The sequence below is a fragment of the Rattus norvegicus genome, chromosome 10, assembly GCF_021556685.1.
Source record: "Rattus norvegicus strain SHRSP/BbbUtx chromosome 10, alternate assembly SHRSP_T2T, whole genome shotgun sequence".
Classification (NCBI taxonomy): domain Eukaryota; kingdom Metazoa; phylum Chordata; class Mammalia; order Rodentia; family Muridae; genus Rattus; species Rattus norvegicus.
This window is the reverse complement of record NC_141543.1, coordinates 94,504,443-94,510,442: the sequence shown is the minus strand read 5'-3', so window position 1 is coordinate 94,510,442 and position 6,000 is coordinate 94,504,443. Positions and strand designations below refer to the sequence as shown.

General features: G+C 49.6%; 1 protein-coding gene across 2 annotated transcripts in view; it reads left to right on the top strand.

The window, feature by feature from the left end:
* The first annotated feature begins 659 nt into the window (after positions 1 to 659).
* Positions 660 to 6,000, top strand: part of Map3k14 (mitogen-activated protein kinase kinase kinase 14) — a 50,221-nt gene continuing 44,880 nt past the window's right edge. The window contains 1 exon segment of one of the 2 annotated variants that reach the window (NM_001108301.1): positions 660 to 725. The gene's annotated coding sequence lies outside the window, so the exon portion shown is untranslated. 2 annotated transcript variants of the gene reach the window in all.

The following is a 6,000-nucleotide window of genomic DNA, read 5'->3' as shown; positions in this document are numbered from 1 at the left end:
CCTTAGAGCGGCATTTCAACACCCGGCCTGTGTTACGTAGGCCTTTGGTTCCCCACACTTCTCGAGGGCAGGCAAAGCAAACTCATCTTCACACACTTTACAGCACCGGGTTCACACTAAGTGCTCCAAAAAAGTGTTTCTAGACCCACCAGTCCTCCACCAAGCAACCACGCCCTCAAGCAGAATGGAGAGAAACCCAAGACTTTGGAGACAGAGCGCCCCGCCGTCTCCAAGGTAACCAAAGCCGAAGCTGGGAATGCCCACGCATGCGTAGAGTCGCCCTTCCTTCCCGTAACCTCAAAAAGAATGCAACCCGTAAAAGATTTGCCCCAAGTGGAGAGCGCATGCGTGATTCAACCAACACCCTGGCCTCCTTCGCCTACCGCCCGCCCATCCACCCAGCCGTCGGCTCTAGATGCCCTGGCCGGAAACAGTGCCCATTTGGGGGAGGCCTCGCTAGCCAATCGCTGCTGAGCAGTGGACGGCAAGCCGGCCGAAACAAGATGTCTTATTGGCTAACCTGTAGGAATGGGTGGGATCAAGGGTCGCGTTGGGGCCAAAGAAAGGAGGCGGGAAGCTAGCAAAGTCGCAGCCACGGGGGGAGGCGTGACCCGGGGCGGAGCTAGATGTGGGGGCGTGGTCGGGGAGGGGCAGCTGAGGCCCCGAGCGATCGCTGGCCAGCGAAGCGCCACACTCGCTTGTTTGAGGAGAACGGCGCTCCGCCGGTAGGTGACTGGGCAGAACCCCGAGACCTAAAGCGGGGCGCTGAGGGAGCGGGCAGGGAAGGGGCGCCTCCCAGGCCGGGGCCGGGTTGCAACCTGGCTGTCCACGAGGGATGGCTGGGATGGGTGGCCGGGTGTCTGCGGTCTAACACGCTCGCACGCTCAGCGCCATCAACGCCACGCTCGAAACGCCTTGCTCGCCTGGAACCTCCAGGCCGCGCACCCATGGGTCACACGCTTGCCCGGAACGCGCGCGGGTACTGTCTGTTTCCCTTTCCCCAACGTCCGTGCCATCAAGTTCAGCCGCCCTACTGCCAGACCCGGCTCCTGGGTGCCCCCCAAGAGAAGGTGATCGCTCCACTGTCCTAGGAAATGATATGCGCAGCCTTTCCCAGTGAACTGCTTGGGATCACTTGTTCTGAGAGGAACACTGCTCTGGGCACTCAGCAGTGCAGTGCTAGTCGCTGATGATATCCTCTCTCCTCGATGGTCCTTACCATTTTGTGTAATTCTGTGTTCTATTCGGGACTTTTGGGGTCTGTTTATATGTACTAGTCCTATCTTGGAAGCTCATCGCGGCTCTGGCAACTTTCAGCCACCTGTCACTAAGTAAAAAGAAACATTTGTTCGAGGCAGAGATTCCCACCTGCTTTGGAGCCTCATCGTGTTAACTTCAGAAAAGGTCCCCCCCCACCCCATCTTTTGAGATTAAAAGATGGCTGTCAGCCCTAAAGGATGGATAGGGGTGGGCACGGGTTGTCAAGAGGATGAGTGGAGAAAAGTTTCAAGTATCAGTAGTGTCTTAGTGACAATTTGTCGTTGTTGTTGTTGTTAATTGGAGACAATGAACAATCATGGCTGGATTAGGGACGCTAAAAAAAAAAAATGAAATGAATGAGGGGTGGCACCATGACCAGTGGACTTTGGAACACTGGCACAGATCTAGAAACACAGTCTTTCAGAAAGATTAGAGGACTGTATCCTGACTTTAGTTTTACCTGTTTTTGCTTAATGAGTTTCCCACTTAGTGGTAGGTGTGGTGAGATGCATAGACTGTTGTCCCGTTGGTAAGTGAAATACCTGAATCAGGTGAGGGGATGACATACCTTGTCTGTGGCCTCAGAGCCAGGAGTGAGAGGGAGTTCTTCAGATCCCTGAATCAGAACAGTATAATGTAACTATGCTAGAGAAAAGAGGGGGGGAAGGTTTGGGCTGATCTTCTTGCTGTTAATGTAAGAGGATGCTTTGAAGACTCTTGACTTGCTTATGAAGTGCATGTGGATTTCCTCTTGTATTTAAAGTGATGTCAAAGGCAATTCCTTTGGGTGGATGCCAGCTTTCTGAGTTTTTCAAATGCCTTTAAGACATTTTGAAAACTAGGCATGGTGACACACACCTGTATCCATCACTGGGAGGCTAGGACAAGGAGGATTTGCTGTGACTTAGAAGCCTACCAGGGCTTCAGAGCAAGGTCCTGTCTCAGAACACCAGAAAGAAAGAAAGAAGGAAAGAAAGAAAGAAAGAAAGAAAGAAAGAGAGAAAGAAAGAAAGAGAAGGAAGAGGACATCCTGATTTATTTGGAAGAGTGTGATAAATTTCTCAGAACAGCTCGTAAAAATAGTTAATATGTCTGACTTTAATTTTAGAAGTAAGTACCCAGCTTACATACCCAGAAATACATACCAGCAGTTTGTGAAGTCAAACAGTACTGTGCGATCAGGCTTCAGGTCATTTTCTGATTGTTTCTGGGTGGATAGAGCAGTTCTGAAGGGATTTTGTTTTTTGGGTTTGTCATTGTTGTCGTTGTCGTTGTTGTTGTTTTGTCTCTGGTGTCTGTTAGAGTTTGTGGGAGTGGCACCACAGACAGAGACCCTGCCAATGAACCTTCGCCTATCAAACAAAAATGCCTGGTTTGCCATTCACCCTTGGCAGATAAAGTGTGGTTCCTCATTTTGATTCTCCCGATGAACACTGATTCCTTTGTGATCTGCTTGGGGTTGAGAGGACAGGGCTCACCCTGATTGGTTGTCCAGACCTAGACAACCGTTGTGAGATTTTTGGTGAGTTAAAGGGTTCCTCCTTAGCTAGGGTCTGGTAGGAGACTGGACGGATGTGAAATAGATAAAAGCTTAAATCTAGGCTCGTTCCTTTAGAGCCATTTTCCCCTCTCTTTAAGAGTTTTGTAGTATCACTTGCCTGTGAAGTCACTTTGTCACTTTGTTTTTTTGTTTCTTTTTTTCCCCTTGTCTCAATGGACAGCACATGGGCTTCTTACAGGTGCTACTCCCCTGGGAAGACCTCACAGGCTAATCCTGATTCGCTTGACAGATTTTTCCCCCCTTAGGAGAAAAAAGAAAACTGAAAACCAAATTCAGACCCAGTAAAAGGTCAGCTCGCAGCACACGCGGGCTGACGGTTCCACCGATAGCACCCATCAACTAGATGCTTTTTTTTTTCCTGGCAAAAGGTTAAAATGCAACTAAAATTCTGCTTTCGTGATTAATAAGTCACTACCGCAGTTGTGTCTGATGCTTCCTGTTTGCCCCATTTTAGTCTTTCAGTTAAACCGGAGGCTTCTGAGCACCCTGGGCACTTCTGATGGCACCAGCATGAAGCGGGTGGGAAGAGGGGTGGTTCGGAGAGTGGATAAGTCAGCCCTCCCTGCACAGCAGGATCCCGAATAAGGGAAAGGAATGGGTTGAGTGTCTTCACGGGTAGGGTGAGCTGTTCGAGTGCGAACACTCTGTTCACTTGGTAAGGCCGACTGCAAGGTTGATGGCTGTGGGGCAGAACAGGAAGGCAGGTGGAAGGCAGGCAGTCTAGGAGCGCGTTTCAGCAGCTCTGAGCAGGGTGCTGAGGTAGGGCCTGAGTTCCGAGCTTCTCTCACAGCCCGAGGGACAGGGCAAAGGGAGCTTTCCTCAGAAGCCTGTGTGTTCTTGTATTCGTGCTTAAATTGAGACCCCCCCTCCTTCCCTTCCTGCTGTTTCATTCTTTCATCTTGAGCTCCCTGGTAGAAATCCTTTGGAATTGTGTACACCGGGTAATGGTTTTTGTAGATAACCTTTCTGTTTTCTTACAGTAAAGAGAGGCTAAGCTCTTTAAAATGAGGATTAAATAAGACAGACAGTAAATCTTAGGAATTTGGAGTTATGCCCAGAATCTAAAGTGACTTTTCTTTACATATATATCCTTGGTTTATAATACTCACTTGCTCAAGAATCACAAGCCTACATTCCCCCCCAAAAATCCATTTTGAATCCAGTTAGTCCTGAGAAGCAGTTTTGAGTATCCCCTTATCAAAACGATTCTTCATCGATATCTCTATGTAGCGATTGCTGGTTCTAGTCCTTAGTAAAAGCCTACTCTCTGAACAAGTGTGGCTATGATCTTTTTCCAGGTGTGGAAACTAAGAGAGAAGGATCAAGTGCTCTGTCCAGTGAGAGAGCCTGTCCACAGGGCCACCACATCCACTGTGGTGGTTTATGTTGTCAGACAGACCTGGGTCAGGGCCTGTCTGCCTGGGACTGTCTGTGTGCTCTCAAGCAAATTGCTTCAGGGAGCCCAGAGTGCCTCTTCTTCCAGTGGAGTCAGAAACATTTCCTGGGGCCCTTTCAAGTAGAAGAAAGGAGAGGATCCGTGTGCTGAGCTGAGCACAGTGACCGCCATCATTGTCGTGGTTGTTAGGGCAGCAGCAGGCGGTTACTACATTGTGACTAGATCTGTCTTTGGTAAGATAATGTCAAGAAAAGTCGAAGTGCCTGACAGGTCAGTCATTTCTTAAGCAGGCCCTCCAAGGTCTGCTTCCTTGCCTGGGGCATTTGGCTGTAATGTTTTCCCAGCCTTTTTTTTTTTTAAAGGTATTATATGTATTCATTGTGTGTGCACATGTGTGTATCATAGCACCCATGTGAAGGTCGGAGGACAGTTTGCAAGAGTCACTTCTTTCTTTCCAGTGTGTGGGTTCTAGAGAGCAAACTCAGGTCTTTGGGCTGGGCTGTGAACATATTTACTCAGTGAGCCATCTCCTTAGCCCCCGGTTCCCTCAGGCTTGTTCTACATCCTGCCCTCGCAATACTTCAGATAAGCCTAGAAAGACCTAGGAGTTTGCAGTCCTAAATAAGAGGTTACCTGTGCAGGGCCTCCCGGGACTCTGATCCAAACAGACCTGCACCTGCCTGGGAGGTCCCTCATGTCCTCCATGTGGTTAAGTGGGTCCCAGCATTGACCTGGTCGAGAAAAGTTTGTTTATAGGATATAAGCCACTGGGGGACAAGGAGACAACATTTGGTTCTTTGGGGGGAGTATAGCTTTCCATCAGCCCATGGCACCCCACTTCTCCATTTTTCCATTAAAACTGTCTTATCTCTCTGACCAGGTCTGAGAGCCCTGGCTCTACAGTCAGGCCCTTGCAGATTCTGCTTCAGTTATCATGGATCGGGGGTGGGGGTTGGGGAGAGTATTAAATTCCTTTCTCCCTCTTAATACAAAGCAAAAATACTGGCTCCCATCACGCTGACATTCTTTCTAAACAGCGTTTGTTTTCTCTTGGGGAAGCTGTCTTGATAGGCGAAGAGTCATTTCTGAAGCGAACCTAGTTTTTAGAAAAAATAAATCACCGGATGTCAAGCCTCGTGAGGAGCTTGCTCAGATGAAAATGAAAGCAGCAGGCCCAGGGTGGCACTCGCCTTCCAGGCTGGAGGTGAAGGCAGAGCAGGGTGTCTGGACCCTGCTCAGTCACTGGCTGGCCCACAGGCTGCCTGTATTTGATAGGTGCCTTAGTCATTTTTCAAGCAGCTTTGTTTAGGTGAGGGGAGTACTTTCTCTGGAAGGTGAGTCACTCGTGCAGGGGTGTAGGTAACAGGCCATTTGTTCCCCAGCCCAGTTGCAGAGGAAGTCCTGAGCAGACCATGTTGAAAAGCCTTCTGCTAAAGATCACCCTCATTCCAGCCCAAGGGCTAGGATTAGGGAGCAGGAAGCTCATGGGAGGCTCCTGGAGCTTGCTGACTGACAGACCCATCCTCTGGTGGGTCATGTGGGCAGGGCACGGAGCCCAGGTCAGCAGTGTCACCAGTCCTGAGTCCAGCCACCTTGAGGGTGGAAAATGGCTCACTTCCAGTGACAATCAGCAGAGTGACAGGAGTGAGGCTTTGGCCCTGGGGAACTGGGAAATCCCTTGGCAGAGTTAGAGATAAAAACTGTGCTTGGAGATGAGAGATTTGGAGAACCCTTTTCACCCTTGCCTTCCTTCTCGCCACCTGAATTGAAGGCTCACAAGAGC